The sequence below is a fragment of the Lissotriton helveticus genome, chromosome 6 (assembly GCF_964261635.1).
Source record: "Lissotriton helveticus chromosome 6, aLisHel1.1, whole genome shotgun sequence".
Lineage (NCBI taxonomy): Eukaryota > Metazoa > Chordata > Amphibia > Caudata > Salamandridae > Lissotriton > Lissotriton helveticus.
The window spans coordinates 665,451,968-665,470,372 of record NC_136067.1 but is presented as its reverse complement, the minus strand read 5'-3'; positions in this window follow the sequence as shown (position 1 = coordinate 665,470,372).

The window sequence follows — 18,405 nt, the reverse complement described above, 5'->3', positions numbered from 1 at the left end:
AGGGTCCCTACTTGGACAGGGTAACAACCTGCCAACTAGAGACCCCCATTTATAAAAGGGCTCTGTACACAAGGAGACAGAGCCCCTTGTTAACTGAAAAAATAACTCTTCCCTTGGGAAAACCAATCACATATACCTGGGTCCTACAGACACCTAACAACACTCCTCTCTCACACCCCAGAGGTCTACGGTCATAAATCAGTACCACACCAATATTGTATTTGTACTGACGTTTAATAATATAAAGAGCAACATACAAGAACCCTTTGTTAGAAAGTATTCAGATAGAATAATGTAGAGTGCTATTTACCACACATTTAAAAACATGCAAAAAATGGAGGCTTCACAGTACAAACTTTTGGTTCTACAAAAAACCAAACTCCACCCCACAATGCGATGCAAAAATGTATACAACAATAACAATTCTTGTACAGGAACACAAATCAATTTAAAAAGGGTCAGAACACAAGACAGTGCCCATAAGACTATTACAATGCTGCTCACCCACTATGAATATAAAGAGTAATATGTTGTGTTTCGCTGAATTAATTATCTATTATATTACAATATGAATTGGATCATGCACAGAAAAATGTATACATCGACTCTTTTCAGTGGTTCTTCTGACATATTGCCACCTTTTTCGGGACAGAAAACAACACTTACACAATCTACCACACAGTTGACAACTGGACGATTAAAAAACAAAGTAAGATGAAGGAATTTTATATCCCACCTTTTATATTCAAATAAAGTGCCCAAATTGGCTGTTCTCAATTTGATATTCACAAAATTCAATCAATCTAAAATACCCTTTCCAATTAAATCGTAACGAGAAGGGAGCACCGCTTGCCAACCGCTGCGGGTTATTCTTCCTTTTTTCTTTTTATGTTTTTTATAGAGTATACCCCAATATATAACAGGGGTACTTAATCCACCTCAATTGGTAAGCATTAAAAGTCACAAGTTTCCCTCTGCCTGGATCATCTAAGTGGGGCGTGCCTTATTGGATTTCCAAAGGTCACTTAACTCATTAGTAAAGTCGAGAGCGGCTCCCAGTCTTTCAGTATAACAGCATTTCTCCGGCCTGGAAATCAAACATGGTTCAAAAGTTACTAAACATACAGCAACAAGTGTTGTTGTGAAGTGGAAGGCCATTTGCAGAGGTTGATTGGTCACGTTTCTGTTGTTCATTGCTTTAATTGGGTGTTGGACAGGTACCATTAAGTTGTAACCATTTCCCAGACAGTGTTAACAAGTGTAAAAATTGCAAATGAATGAAGTAATTCTATCACAAATGTGTCACATAATTTGCCATTTTCTGACACATAATTTAGTCAACCCTGCAGTATAAACAGGTTCTCTCCTGCCGTATAATTCCAGTGGTGCTGGTTATAATTAGTTCACTGAACTACAACTTGTGGACTTCAGGTTTTTTCCTGTTTTTAAAACCTAAATATAACATCACTTTAACAATGAGCTTTGTTTTTTTTAGGGATTTTTTTATTTTCAAATTAAGACATCTAACTATGACGTCACTTTAATATTGTTTTTTCAGTGAACCTCTTGTTTTTAAAAAATTATATTTAAGGCTGAGCATACGTCCAGCCCTCTCAGGCAACCTGTTGCTAAGGTCCCCGCTGTGCATAGCTTGTACCTGCATCCAACTCTCCTTTAAACACCCAACTTCCAATGGCTGGCCAACTACCCCGCTGTGCATGGCCTTACGTGGTGTACACGGGTGGTTGGCCAACATGCCTGGCTCATCCGGGTCCTACGCACAATCCCCTGTGGGTGACCAACTAATTCTGCTGTGCATGTTTTCAGTTGTGGTAGGTGAGGGTTGACTGCAGGGCCTGGCCTCTGGGCAGGTCCTGCTCCTAAATACCTTGTGGCTACCAACCCCTCTGCAGGCGTACAACCTACCATGAGTCCCAAACTCCCACTGCACAAAGCTTTCAGCATTGTGCAGTGGTGTGTTGGTCCTGAGGCCAACCCACTGCAGGCAGCTAACCCTACTGTGCATGTCCTGTGGCCGCAATAATGGTGGTTGACTGCAGGCTCTCGTTTATGACCAAACCCATGTTAATTTTTCAATTTCTTTTTTATACCACAGTGAGTTTGTTTTAAATTTACATTGTAAAAACCAGTTGCTTAGATTTTCTTGTAGTCAGGTTATTAAGGGTGTGCTTAAATGCAGTATCATGACTTTATGGGCCGGAATCACAAAAGTAAAAATACACTTTTGAGTAAGCTTATTATTTTTTGGGTATTCATAAACTACAAGTTTAAATTTACTAATTGCAATTTCACGACTTCAAAAAGAGGACTGTCTTTTTACATGTAGAGTCTCTGCAGTCGTTAAGCTTACTCAAAAGTGTAGGTGTACCATTGCAAATCTTATATGTTTTTTTCTTTTGGGGTGCGATGGGGTCCTTCTATCAGACTACTCATCTCTATTAGCATTATTCTTATGCTGAGGGCTGCAGGAATGCAGAGAAAGCTATACCAGGAAGCACTCTCTCATGTAAGGAAGGGGCTAAAAGATACAATGCTTGAAAGGCAATCCTTCTGAAAATGACAAAGGCATTGCAATGGCCCTTATGGTGAGCATGCTTGAGGAGGACTGAAGTACCACTGGCCTGTAAAGAGGAATCCAAGATGGTCAAATTGCTTGCTAGTTGCAGTGATTTTGGGGCATATTATCAAGGGATTTATCTCCGCTTTTTTGGCTTTAAAAGCCAAGAAAGCGGAGATCAAATTATCTCCCTATTATCTAGCTGTCACTAACACCAGTTAGCGACAGCTAGTAGGAGATAGCGACCATCTTGGGCCCCGCTTTGCATGTCAGAGATATTTATCACTAATGACATGCAAAGTGGGCGTGCCAAGATGTTAGCGACTGGAAACAGTCGCTAACATCGCTATCTCCTATTACCAACTTTTGGAGATATTCGCGCTAAGCGCGAATATCTCCAAAAGCTAACACCTGCCCTGAGCAGTTCTTAGCCATGTTATCCAATGGGAGGTGGATAACATGGCTAAGAGCATTAGCTTGGTAATGCATGAATATCGCTGACTTTGCAGCGATATTCATGCATTTCGGCCGATTTTTATCGCTTAGGAGATAAACCGTGATAGTAGCAAGGCTCCTAAGCAATAAAAATCGCCGCAACACGGCGATAAAATTATTGCCGCTTAGCCAACATAGAAATAATTACCGCTAGTTGTTGGGAATATGCCCCTTTGTTCTTATATGCCTTTCTTGGTAAAGCCTTAGTTACTTCTATTTATTTATGGTAACCTGAGCTATGATACAACACTGAAGAACTCTCAAAATATATTTAACACTTGAAGTCAAAGAATAAATAAAAAAATAAAAAAACATCTCACCTCTGCTTCTAGTGAAGCTTCATTATTTCCTTATAAAATATTTACTCTATGTAATTTGTAGGGAGTCAAATGTAATATGGGTAGGAACATTTTCAAAACCTCCACCAAGGACTTTGGGTTACCTTCTTATCGGTGATCGGACACCGTCCTGTTGATTGCCCAAATATGTTGTCTAATCAGACTGCAATTGGGGTCAATATTGAGAAAATTGACCAACCGTAAATTCTGCTGGGTTATATATATTTGTAACCATTCTCTGAATTCGAATCAGTGCTCGACAATTTTTCATGTTTTCCAAGAGAAATGAGGTGTCTCCCTAGATCCTCTGCCAGTCAGGGAATTCCAGGAACAGAGGACCTCGAAATCCTGATGGATACAGGACATACGTTTCCTTTAGCAGCATCATTTTCAGTTCTTTCTTTAAAAAGAAATCGAGTCACTAGCTCTCAAGGTAATCCTGTGGGTCAATCTTGTCTGTAGCCCTGATGCTGATCCTGTGAGCTTGAGTGACGTCCACAGCTCTGCTGGTGATCAGGTGAGTGCTACTGGTGATACAGCTATGTTGTTGATCAGTACTTCCATATAACAGCAGGTGGAGCTCTGTAGGTGATCAGGAGTGCCCCAACAATGTAGAGAGGGATTTTAGCACAACACAACTATTAACATACACATGTTTGAGTCTGCATCAGGACATAATTAAACGTCACGGAAGAGAAAGCAATGTGGCCTCTTGCAAATTTCCAGATTCCATTATAAAATTGAGGTGTTAAGATGAAAGATCAATGTTGCAGTAAAGATATTAGAGACGTGGTAAAAACTGATTCTAGCTACATTTATTTTTTTTCCGCTGGTTGCAGGTGGTGAGCAGCTGCATTCTTTCTTATAGACTGTGGGGCATATGTACAATCTCCTATCGCCACGGGAACGTCACTTTTGGTGATGTTCCTGTGGCGATAGGGGCCTTGCCTTATGTACTAGGCAGCGTTAAGCCACTTAAGGTGGCTTAACACTCCCTTGTACATAAGGCACCCTTTCACGCTATGTTTAGCGTGAAAGGGGCATGCAGTGGGTGTTGTGGTGGGCGTTCCACCGCAATACCCATTGTATTTGACGCTGCCCCCTATGTACAAGGGTGGCGTACATAGGAAGCAGTGCCAACATTAAGGCCAGGAAGGATTGGTTATGTGTAGGAAGGTGTTCCTTCCTGTACTTAAACAACCCTTTTTAAAAATGCTAGTTTATAACTTACATGTGTGCTGCATGAAGCAGCACACATGAAAGTTACAAAACAGCATTTTAGGATTGTTTATGTGCAGGAAGGGACACCTTCCTACACATAACCAATCCTCCCCTGCACACAGACACCTTTGCACTCTGGTGCAAGGGTGCCTGCGTTGGCGCTAAGTTGTTAAAGTTGGCGCCATCGCAGGGGGAAACGCAAGGCTGCACAACAGTCTCTTAAATATGGTGCTGCCTTGCGTTTCCGATGTGGCCGAGTTAAGCTCAGGAGGCTAACAACACGCTCCACCACTTCATTGTACAAGTCCCCCGGGGATTTTTCATCTTCAGGCTTTGATAAAAGACAGAAATATAGAAAAGGGAGAAGGAGGAGAGTGAAAGGCACAGATGTAGGCGAAATGTAGGATGGGGACTGAAAGAGTCATAAGGTGGAATGAGGGATCGGCAGTTTTGGTATTCAGCAACATTGGCATTCAGCATCGCCCATGGCGGGAACCCAAGAAAAACATGGAGGCCCTGCACTTTGGTAATTACTGAATTCTAGTGAAGCCGCTTCTATCACCAGGTCTTCGCGGTGATGGAGGAACTCGGGGTGCTACGATTACTGCAGAACCCACAGATGATCTGAAAGGACCTCAGCAGGCGAATTAGAAAGAGTAAAGCCTTTGGAGGTGGTTTTGTTTTACCGCAATTCAACTGTTTTCAAAGTCAGTGCAGTGTAAGATGTAATTAAACTGAGACCAGGGTACAACTTACAAATGACTCCTTCATTTCATATGCTCATCTCTGTTATAATGTTTGTAACCACAATATGAGGGCTTTTGTAACTTGAACTTAGCTACCCTTTCGCTAGGTTAAAGGAGAGAGTGAAAGGAGAAAGCAGTAAGACAAAGGTTTCCTAAAACAAACAAATGCACAATCCACTGCTTTCCTCCCATTATAAGGTTTACACATATTCATATTAAACACTCCACAGTGGAGGTCCAGAAGACATATTTCCTTTTTCTTACATATAAAATAAAGAATTTAAGCCGAATTCAAATGAAACCAACAATAATTAATTTCTCTTAAGGCAATAAACACACTATGAAAAACATTGATCTTTTTTCAAATGTCTTCGCTTTTCGGTAAAACTGACACAATTAAAACATCTTTAAATGTGTGTATATTGCTACATAGCGAGCAGTTCTCAAGCATTGCAGTGCTATCACACCATTTCGATTTTTCCCTAATGTTAATATTGTGTTTATTCTATCTTTTGAATTACAAATTTTCACATGACTTTCAGGGGCATATTATCAAGGACCGGTGTTAAAATTATCGCCGTTTTATTGGCAGGAAACTGCTGATAAAACGGCGATAATGGGCTTGATAATACGCCCTTGTTAATTCCCATAGAAGCCCATGTTCTGATGTTAACATGGGCTTCTCTGGGAATTAACAAGGGCGTATTATCAAGCTCATTATCGCCGTTTTATCGGCAGTTTCCTGCCAATAAAACGGCGATAATTTTAACACCGGTCCTTGATAATATGCCCCTCAGTTCTTTCAAGTGTATTTATTCATTTATATATTTCTTCACGTATTCCTTCAATTATTGGTGCAGGAAAATAAAATATGTGTACAGGACAGTAAGGGTGCTGCATAGCAAGAGAGCTGAATATCTGGAGAACCATATGCCAGCAATGTATATTGACATGTGAAATGCAGCAGTATTGCTAAAAGAAGATAGTGAATTGCGAAACTAGACAAAAGTAGAGATGAAAATCAGTACACTAATGGAATTAGTTATTCTTTTTAGAACGCATTTGGCATGTCTTCTAGGCAGTTTTAAACTGAGTGAGGGCCAGGGTCGGACTGGTAAAGCGGGCACTCGAGCAATGCCCGAGGGGCCGGTGTCCAGTTCCAGCTGTGGGCTGCTTTTTTGAGCAGTTTGGAGGGCCGATTTGGGTGGCTTCTGGGTTGTTCGGATGCCTCCAGCGGACCAGTGGGAGCCCGAGTGGCCTTTCTGGAGGCAGATGGGCGTCCATTACCTCCCGTTTATCAAAAGCAGAGGTGTCACTCCCTTTCTCTTGCTGGGCCGGCCCATTAATGCATGCATACTGTGCGGGGGCAGGGGGCCAGAGCAGAAGTGGCCTCACTGTTTTCAGGTGTGTTTCACCAGTATAAACGAATCCGTGCATTTTTGTTTACCCCACCCCCCTTTTTTTTATAAAATTTCGCCAAAGCAGTGTTTTGCGGAAAGGCAATATGCAATTGTTGGCCACTTTTTTTTGTGTGCCTGGGCCGATTTTTAATCCCAATCCAACTCTGGTGAGGGGCATGTCCTGATGACAGGGGCCAAAAAGTACTGGTGGTGTAGGGTATCAACGAGATAGGGATCAGAATCTAGCTGTTGCACAATCACATTTAGAAGTCGCTAGGAGAGTCACTTTGGCAGATTGAAGATTCTTTGGTGAGACAAATTGTATCAGTGCCAGTTGGGGAACCAGCAGAGATTCAGTTATCGGCTTTGAATACAAGGATCAATAGTTTGACAAGTGTTTTGCAGCAAACCATCAGGCTTTCTGTCAGAATATATGTAGGAGTGTGTTTAGAAAACTTTAATAAAGTTTGAAGGGCGAAATTAGTAACCTTATCCAATGAGGAGGAGAATTTAGGGAGGTCCATCATTAGGCTGTTACAATAATTTAGTCTGGAAAGTAAGAGATGTAAGAAATTGACGCCAGATATATCATAGTATTGTGTTGCCCTTGTTTCACACATGGCGTTGCAAGGGCAACACAATACTAAAGTCAAATTTACCAAACCACGCAAGGCCACCTTTTGTGGCTCAGAATTGCTTGGTAAATCTGGAGTAATGAAACGCAGCACAGGTCACAACCTTGCATTAATGTGCCCTGGGAAGGCATTCTATGGGTAGAGTGTGGGTGTTTTTATACCTTCACTCATGGATTGTGGTGCATTCCTAGATATACCATACCAAGACTGGTAAATATGGGAATGTTTCAAAATGCTAAGACTTCATAGAGGAGGTGCAACGAGGAGCAATATCTTTATTACTCCTCATTGTTTCCTCTTATGTGTACTGCATTCTGCAGCAGGTTTAGAAAGAGGAAACATTCTCAAAGATTGTTTTTTGTGCAGGAAGGCGTCCCTTCCTGCACAAGAACAATCCTGCCTGCAACTCAGGCACCCTTGCACTATGGCACAATGTTGTCTGTATTGGCACAAGGCAGCAAATTGTGTGGCAGCGCAGGCAGAGAGCAGGAATGTGCCATGTATTAGTAAACAGGATGGATTTCTGCCCTCTTCTTTTCACGCAGAGTGGCAAGTTGATTTGCTGCATTGTGTTGCATGAAAGATTGATGAATCTAGCCCTCGGTTATTAGTTGCGGGGATCAACTATCCATGTCAAGTAATAACCTCAATCCTTATCAGGGTGAACCATTAAAGTTTCTAAATTAATCTTGGCTCAACCCCCTAGTAGCTGAGCCAAGAGCAGGCAGGCTTAACGTACGGCAATATGTAAAGTATGTATGCAGCACCCAAACAGTAATAAAGTTAAAACACAACACACTAAAAATCCAAATACGGAATACTGCAAAAAAGCATGAAGAGCCAATTACGTGCAAATGGTCACTCTTGACCAGAACCTGGGTGTGTTTTGAGTCAAACCACAATGGAGAAACTATGTTTGAGCCAGTCAGAGGTTTTATCTTTGGACTTAGTCTCAAAAATGGAAGACACAAACCTTGTGGGTCAGGGCAGTAGACTGTTGCGGAAAAGGGCTCCACAAAGGTAGATAGCTGCTGTTGTATGATGTCCCATGAAGTCATTGCTTTGGGTGAAAAGAACGCTCAGTGGGAAGCTTTACATTTTGCACCGGGGAAGTCTTCACATTGGTCAGACACTTTTGTCGCCTTTCTGCAGTCAAGATTTCTATGTTCACACTAGTTCACTTTTTCTAATCTTTGAAATCCATCAGTGGGTCAAGGCTGAAGTTTGTAGCCAAAGAGGGCTCTGCAAGCCTGGATACTTTCTCCATGATAGCTCACTGAACTAGATGTGCTGCAGTGGAAAACCTCCAAGAGGGAGAAACCTGAATCTTCATCCCAGCAAAAACACAACTTGGATGATTGGCTTGTCAGGGTTTTCACTGTCCTTCTGAGCTCTTGGTGTTAAAAAGGTTTCCAGGTCTGAGGTTTTCAGGAGTGGCAGGAGGAGTCCAAACAGACACAGCTAAATGTTCCAGGACCTCAGGGACAACAGTATTATCAGGGTAGGTCCAGGTAGGACTAGCCAGCTGGGCAGTTGCTGGAAAGGGTCTCTTATAGTTTGTTTTATCCCTGTAGCTTGAACAGGAGATAAGCATGTTGACCTTTGGAGTCCACGTCTTTGTCCTGTGTATAAGAGTGAGCAGGCTTACAGCCTGATTCATGTACGGGCCGTTTTGCGTGTCCCTAATAGCGATTCATAGCGACTCGCTATTGAGGAAACGCAAAACGGCATTCATGTACTTTCCGGGAAAAAAATAGCGACTCGCACGCGGGCGCTAAATCCGTTAGCGACCAACTAAAATCGCAGAAAAATCGTTATTCCCGGCTACCTGCGTCGGGAATGCGACTCGCAATCTCGTGCGATCGGGAATGCGACTCGCAATCTCGTGCGATCGGGAATGCGACTCGCAATCTCGCGCGATCGGGAAAACGGGAAGTCGCTTTCCGAGCACAGTGATGACATCACAACCAGGAAGCAGGCAGTTCCCACCCCCAAACACCACAGTGAGGCAAACCTTCGAGGGAGCAAGTCGGAAAGCAGCCGCTAAACCAGCGATAGCGACTTCACTAACGACTGCAATAGCGACCTAACTGCTGCCATGTCTGAGGAACCTGTCCCTGGCCCCAGCAACAGCGCAGGACGAAAGAGAAAGCTGAAGTTCTCAGAGCAGGAGCTCGAGAACCTGATAGAAGGGGTGGTGGCCAACCATGACAGACTCTTCGGGATCAACTCCAGGAAGGTCCCAGAGCAAGACAAACTGAGGATCTGGCTGGGAATAGCCTCCAGCGTGAACTCGGTGGGTGTGGCCGATAGGTCATTGGAGGAGCTTAAGAAGCGATGGTACGACCTCCGAGGTCGTGCCAAGGAGAGGGTGGCGGAGCGCCTTGGAGAGGCATCGGGCACTGGAGGTGGCGGACCAACAGTCCCACCCAACACACCCTTGGAGGACCAGGTCGAGAACACCCTTGAGAGGGAGGCGTGCGTTGGCGTCACCCCTCTGGACTCCTCCTGCCCCACCCAAGACACCCAAGGTAAGTGGCATGCCACTGCGACCCTGTCCCCTATGACCGTCCCTGACCAGATAGGCTCACTTATTGGCCCTTAGTCATGCCTTTGTTGCGCATCAGGGAATGCCCTGAAGCATTGTGGGAGATGTAGTATGTCCACAATGTAGTAGTACCACTATGCAGCCAGACAGGTCCCAAAGTACGCAAATCCACAGCCATCCAGGGAATGTCACCCAGCATGCATGTAACATCAGCACGTCTGGCAGTCACATGCAACTAATGAGTATCCACTTACCCTCACAGGTGGCGCAGAAAGCAGTGACAGCGAGAGGCTGCAGATAGATGAGGAGGCCCAGGAGGAGGATTCACAACCGGAAACCCAGGCACCAGCCCCTGCCGCTGCAACAACACCAGCAGCCAGGCCCCCCACCGTTGTGGCCCCTGCATCTGCCATCCCACCCGCATCCAAAGCCAGGCCCCCCACCGTTGTGGCCTCTGCTTCTGCCATCCCACCCGCATCCAAAGCCAGGCCCCCCACCGTTGTGGCCTCTGCTTCTGCCATCCCACCCGCATCCAAAGCCAGGCCCCCCACCGTTGTGGCCTCTGCTTCTGCCATCCCACCCGCAGCCAGAGCCAGGCACCCCACAAATGTGCCTCCAGTACCTGCCGCACCAGCAACGCCTGCTGTGACACCACCTGCAGCTGCTGCTACGTCATCTGGGCCTGCGACAGCGGCAACACAGCGGCCAGCCACTGTGACAGGCCAGCAGAGCAGGCGTGGGAGCTCTCACCGTCACACCACAGCTCCAATCAGCAGGAGGGGCAATGGACAGCGCCATGCCTGTATGAGCGTAGAGAGGCGCATGCTCAGGATCCATCAGCGCCAGTCACAGCAGCAAGGTGCCATACAGCTCCAGCTGCACAAAATTGGGCGCAATGTGGCGGGAGTGGGAGACCGCATGGACCGCATGACGGCGGCCATGGGCCGCATGACTGCAGCCATGGAGGCAAACACTGCTGCGGTGAGCAAGCAGCGCAGGGCAGCAAGCCGGCGCCACCACCAGCTCATGAGCCGGCTGGCCTCCTACAGCCGGTCAAATTATGTGGCTGCAAATGCCACCTCCCAGTTGTCACGCCGGTCACTCACACAGCAGCACCAACTAGTTCAGTGCTGTGAGGACATCACCAGGGTCCTGGAGCACCTAACCACCGCGGTGACGGCACTACACCCTCCAGCTCTACCTGCCACTGTAGGGGGTGACGATGGCAGTGAGGGGGCTTCAAGCGTCAGCAGCCAATCTGCAACACTAGTCCCGCCACTTAGGCGCAGCACCAGGGCAACGCCTGGTACAGGTGCCCCGGAGGAGGATGAGCCTCAGAGGCGGCTGGGCATAACGCGCAGGAGGCGCACTTGACTCTGCCCAAAAAACACAGGCACAGGCTGACTATAAGCCTGCCATTGACTTGCACACTGCAGTATGAAGGAATACTGTTGGTTGTAAATAGTTGTACAGATTACCTTTTTCTTGTGAATGAAACAAATATATTTATTTTGCTGCACACATTAGCCTTGTGTGATCATTACATTTTGCATGCAATTGTGATATGTGGGGTGGGGGTAGAGGGTGGTCTAGAAATTGTTCGCTGTGATGTGGTTGCGACGTCTGTGGCCTTCAGCTGGGTTCTCCCCGCGTGCATGGTGCGCATGTGCTGGTGGCCGGTCGTCCCCTTCTGATTCACTGCCTGAGATCTCAACAGGTATCCGGCGCTTGGTTGCAATGTTATGAAGCATTGCACAGACAGCCACAATGCGGCAGCAGGCAGCAGGACTGTAATACATGGCCCCACCTGTCTTGTGCAGTATACGGAACCTGCTCTTGAGCAGGCCAAATGTCCTTTCTATACAGTTCCTTGTCCGGATGTGCGCAACATTGTAGCGCCGTTGCTGAGGTGTGGCAGGGTTGAGGTAAGGGGTCAGGAGGTATTCCCGTAGGGCGTAGCCACTGTCACCTGAATGAGAGGAGCAGATGTTGATTGCCTGTGCAGCGCAGTGCCTTCATTGCAATGTGACATTGTCGACAAAGTGTACTTACCAAGTAGGTGTCCTTCCCCAAACTCTCCCCTGAGCAGTCGTGTGTGGAGTCCGCTGTGCCTGAAGATAAAGGAGTCATGGGTACTCCCTGGGTACTGGGCGACAATGTCAGTGATGATGGTCTTGGCATTGCAGACCATCTGTATGTTGAGGGAGTGGTAGGACTTCCTGTTGCGGTACATATACTCTGTGGCAGCTGGTGGGCAGATGGCGACGTGGGTACAGTCTATGCAGCCGAGGACATGGGGAAAATGGGCTACATTGTAAAATTGAAGTTTTGTCAGGTCCAATTCCTGTTGGCTCGTGGGAAATGTGATGTGGCGGTGGAGCTGGGTGAGCATGGCGTCAACGAAAGTGTGGAGGCAGCGTGACATGGTGGGCTGGGATATCCCCCCAGCAGCTGCTACTATGCCCTGGAAACTGCCGGAGGCCAGGAGGTGCAGGCTGCACAATACCTGCACATGTGTAGGCACCGAATTGTTCCGCCTTGTTGGGTGCTGCATGAGGGGGTCAAGTTCATGTATCAGCCAGATGATCATTTCCCCATTCAGCCTGTATTTAGCATATATCTGTTCTCTGGTTTGGCCCAGCAAGGTGACCCGCTGCCGGTAAATCCTTTCCTGCCTCATGCGTCTCCTCCGTGATGCTCGCTGTAGCCTTCGCCGCCTCACCACCATGTACATTCCTGGCATTGTGGAACGCCTAATGCTGCTGCTGAATGTCCTTATGTGTGATTGGTCAGGCCTGGACCTGTTGGTGATTGGCCAACTGTTTTTCAAATTTTTGTTCATCATGGCTTTTATGGTTACCACCTGCTTTGAGTTGTCCTTAATTTGCGCCGCGCTAAATAGCGATTTTGGGTTTTTCCGCTATTGTATATTTTTCATGAATGCCGATTGAGAATATATTGCGTTTCGCTATTCATTTCGCAGATTCCGTGGTTGGTCGCTATTTCCGTATCGCTAATGCGCGACTACCGGGACTCTGCGACTATTATAGCGTAATTGCTATTATAATCGCTATTCTGTGTTTGCGAATTCGCTATTTTGTACTTGAATGCCGATTCCGTTTTTTGCACCCGCAATTGCATTTTCGCAGCCATTGCGGGCGCTATTTTGCTTCATGAATCAGGCTGTTAGTCTTTTAGGTCACAGACAGCAGGCTCAGCCTTCTTCTGATATTTCTCAGCTCCAAGTAGTTCAATAATAAGTAGTTAATTAACATTAAAAAGAGCAGTTTGCTAGCTGCTCCCTACCCTAAGATAGCAGATTTAATATTGTTTCTCAGGGGGTTCTCTATGGACCAGCCAGTCCTCCTACAATGAACATAGCTTTTGGGTGCTAGTCACTGTTAGGACATTTAACAATAACTTTCTACATACCCCAATTGTAATATCATACACACTACCTTATGGGCTATAAAGCCTACATAGAGGTAACTTATTAATTATTAAAATGATGTTTTTGACCTGTCAGAAGTGTTTATTTTGATAGGTCGAATCGAAGTCTTTACACTGCTAGGTCTGGCAACAATGGTAGGCCTGAAGCAATGACTACAATGCCACTGTAGTGGACGGCACAATATGTGCTGCAGTCCACTAGTGGCAATCGACTTACAGGCCCTGCATACACCTGACCATATACTAGGAACTTGACTTATATGTAAGTTAAATATGCCAATCAGTGTCTTGCAAAAACCCATGGGGGGATTTGCATTCAACCCAGGGCAGGAGTCTGACCACAGTAAGGTATTTATTAATGCACATGAGCCGTGATGAATCAATCAATCAGGAGTTTGCATAGTGAGCCTACTCACCCATGAGGTTCTCAAGGCGCTGGGGGACGGGGGGGCTGCTGATCCGGCTGTGTGTGGAGGTTCAGTTGAAGAGCCAGGTCTTGATATCTTTCCTGAATTGGGTCAACCATGGGGATTGCCTGAGGTGGAATGGCAGAGAGTTCCAGGAATTGGTAGCGAGGTTGGAGAAGGATCTTCTTCCAGTTCTGGTCTTGTGAATCCGTGGAACGGTGGCCAGGGCAAGATGGGTGGAGGGAATTAGTCTGGCGGGTAGGAGGAATGAGAGGGCTGTCTCAGATATGCGGGTCCTGCTTCATGGAAAGCTTTGTTGGCATGTGTGAGGAGCTTGAAGCGCTGCGAGGCCCCCGGGTAGTTACGCGCTGTACAAGTGCAATTTTTCATTTCATTTCATTTCATTTCTCTTGTGTACTGGGAGCCAGTGGAGTTGGCGGAGGTGTTGTGTGATAAGGCTGTAGCAGGGTTTGTGGAGGACCAGCCTGGCATCGGCGTTTTGAACGTTTTGTGGTTTCCTGAGCTGCTTATGGGTAACATCGGCATAGAGTGCGTTGAGGTAGTCAAGTCTTCTGGTTATGAGTGCTTCTTTCTGGATTCTGTGGGGATCCATCTGAATGGCTTTAGAAGCAGGTAGAGTGCGTGGCAGCTGGATGAGTATACAGCATTGATCTGGCGGTTCATTGTGAGAGAGCAGTCCAGTATGATACTTAGGTTACGTGCATGGTCTGTGGGGGTGGAAGGGGTTCCTAATGTGGCAGGCCATCAGCAGATATCCCAGGCTCAGGGGGCGGGTACCAGGATGAGTACTTCGCTCTTGTCTGAGTTGAGCTTGAGGCAGTTATCTTTCATCCAGGTGGCCACAGACTTCATCCCGCTATGAAAGTTGGTCCTCACAGCTGTGGATTCATTGGTGAGAGAAAGGATCAGCTGGGTGTCATCGGCATTGGAATCAATGTTGAGTCCATGCACATGACTTGCAAGCAGTTCAATGCTGAAACATGTTAGCTGAAGGTGATCCCCAACTGTCATCTCTCCTAGTTTGAGGGAAAATCACTGAAAGTTGCAGGCACCACGTTTTGGAAGGAACTGCTAAGAGGTTTTAGATTGACAAAGAATCTGACAATTTAAAAACTCAGATGTAAGCAACATCTGCTGCAATCAAGCTAATGTGACACTTAGCTGAATCTCCTAGACATTGTCTCAGCCAAGTCACTTTTTAGTATACTGATGTATCTTTTTATTTGGGTATTTTTAGTTTATTTTATGTAACTGCTTGTTTGCTTTGTTTGATATGGTATCCAGTGCCTAGGGGCATGGGGTTTTCTTATTTCTGCACTTGAAAGATAGAAAACTATACTTAACTGAACCATTTTATTCTTGTTTACCAACCTATACATTTGTGTCGGTAAAATCAGTGTATAGGTCCACCTAAACACAATTTCAGTTGAATTTGGTGTCGTTGGATGATACAAAAAGTTAATTATCTAGAGCAGCAAACACATTACAGTAAACGACTTGAGTGTGTTCTAGATCTCAGTACTTCAACTACATCATGAGATAGTGGAAAAATAAAGTGCCACAATTAGAATGTTGTAGCGTGTGAAGCCTTGAGAAAGTAACCTGTTCACAAAACATCGTTTTTTAAATGTGTTTTAAAATAACTTTATTAACCAGTTTCATATGAGTTACACTAGTTCCATTGATAGCAGTAGCATCATGCAATGACAATTATTGACCAGCGGTAAAAAAAAAAGACAGTCACCAGTTTTTCATGTAATATACATCTAGGGCATATTGGACACAGTAAGGCTTGTTCCTGAGTGACCATCTATCCGACCTGTCAAAAGAGCACAACAATCTTGAATTGGATCAAGTGGTACATTCTATTATCAACAGATCACAGTTGCAATGTCAGGTAATGTTAATAGAACACTTACTTAGCCCCCCCCTCTCTGCCGGGACCAATCCTTGTTTTAGCTGTGGAGCGGATTGTGAACGTTGAGCCTCCGTATAAGCTCAACGCATATGTCTTTTGGGCGAGAGGACCTGGGCAGAGTACTGGCATACAAATCGCTGTTTATGTTGGAGTATGCTAAGCTATGTAACCAGTCTTTTATTGTCATGGCCGGTTTACGTCCCCATTTAATTGCTATTTCTCTTTTTGCCTAAATCAACCCAATGGCAATACATTTTCGAAGCCCCTTTGGAAAGGTAACACAATAACCCAACAGTGCGGCCTCCGGGGTGTGATTTCCAACTCTACCATCTCCCCTAGTGTTTGGAAAACTGCAGCCCAGAAGGTCTTGAGTTTACCACAATTCCAAGAGAGATTGGTGAAGTCAGCGTGCTGATCTCAACATTTCAAGCAACTGTGGGGTCTGTCTGGGTCTATCCTATGTGTAGCCTTGGGGGTAATGTAAACTCTCTGCAGAAACTTAAAACGGATCAGTTTATGACAGCTGTTCAGGGTGATCTCCCCAGTCAGACCACATCACACTGCCCACTGGTTATCCAAGACTGGATATCCCAAATCGGCCTCCCAGGAAGCCCGGATCTTAGAGTCGTCAATTGAAATAATGGCTACGCATGCGCTGTGCAGCCTGGAGGTCATGTGCTCTCCCCCAGTACTTTCAACAATTGTAGTGCGTGGGGCGAATTGTTCTGGTTCTAATGGATATCCCGGTGTAATCGCCCTCAGCGTAGAACGCACTCGGTTTAAAATAACTGTGTCTATAAATGACATCTTGCTAAACCTGTCTTCTTCTGAGATTGAAAAAGCCTGTCCCCCAGTGTATGCATCCCCTATTTTATTCATGTCATATTTGGAAAGGGTTTGCTGTACTATCAGTTTGCCTGTAATTGGAATCCAATGGGTATTGTTCATAGGTATACTAGGATAATATAACATTGAGGACCACGGAACTCTAATAAGCTTCTGCCAGGCCCAGCTAGTGGTCGAACCCGTTTGTATGTCCTTCGGGTCACGGGGCCTACCAGTAGGCAGCACAGTGCTGAGAGTGCCAGGCAGGACCAAGTTCGCCTCTGGGTGCAAATACAGGAATGTGGCATCAGGGTGGATCCAGGAATGTGCATAGCTGCATTGTGCCACTAAATAGTACAGTTGAAGATTGGGAACCCCGAAAGCCCCTCCGCCGTAGGGAGGAGTCATAATCTCCCAACAAACTCTAGGTCTCTTGCCCCACATGTCAGTCTAGCGAGATGAGTGTGTAGTGTCCTGAAAAAAAGGTTTGTGAGTGGGATGCGAATATTGTTAAACAAATACAAGTATTTGGGGAGGTCTGCCATCTTGATCAACGCCACCCTGCCTGCGATTGAAAGAGGGAGATGCAGCCAACGTTCTACTTGTAATTCCAGCTTGTGTATAGCCTGGCCATAGTTCAGTTGGATTAATTGGGCAGTATCTAAGTGGATATGAATCCCTAGGTACTTAACAGAGTCCATGCACCAGTCGAGTGGAACCTCGCAGGCCCATCTCTTGGTGCTAGTGTTAAGTGGACATATCACCAACTTGTGCCAGTTAATCCCAAATCCAGAGAAACGACCAAATCGAATAATCTCCCTGATAAGAACTTCCATGTTGGCCTGCAGTTCTCGGACATATAGTATAATACTGTCCACGTATAAAGAAACCAGAAGGGGTCCTGTGTTAAACTGGAGCCCTCTATGTAGGTGGCGTTCCTGAAACTGCCTGTTCACAAAACATAGTTCAGCTGTACATCTATACAGCACATGGAAACTGGCTCCAAAGCTTTATAACATTTTAGGATATTTATTCACGTACCTGATGTAAGCAACTTGTGATGTTTGTATTCTGCTGTTGTTTAGATTTATAAATTTACTATAGACAGAAAGAAAATATATTTTTGAATGACACAATTATAAATTGCCTTTTCACATACGCATAAAACTTATCCTACTAATTCTAGGTGGGAACCTGCAACCCTCCATTAGCTTATGACTAACGCATTTGCTTTCATTGGATTTGTGTGTTTACTAGGTGGTCTTAGGCTTCTGGCTTGATGGTTTTAAGTTTTGTTGGTGCACAGCTATGTCAGCATTTTAAATGTATTTGATACCAGTTAGTAGGACAATCCCTATCTCATTGTACATCTAATTGGTCAAATCAATAATAATGCCAAATGAGTGAATGTTGTGGAAAAGAAAACATTAGAGAATAATACTTTGCCATACCCCGTCAACCATTTGATGAGTTAGAGCAATTACAGATGTTTGTACGTTTACACAAATACAGATAGACAGGAAATAGACAGTAGGCATGGTCCAAAAGCTGGATGGGGAATGAACGGCATATCAAGGCAGTGAATATGAGCGGGAGGTATAAAACAAGAGGCAGTACTGAAATTAATTAATTGAGAACAAACCTGCACCAAGTAGATAGGAAATGAAGTACCTCCAAATTCAAGAGGAGGCTATGTTCAGACCTGATTTCCATTGCATCGGCGGGCGGGCAACCTTGTGTAACCTGGAAAACCCTCACACTCCCATTCGAGCACAGGTGCTTAGGAGCGCCTGACATGGAATTGTACCACTACTGCGCTCAGG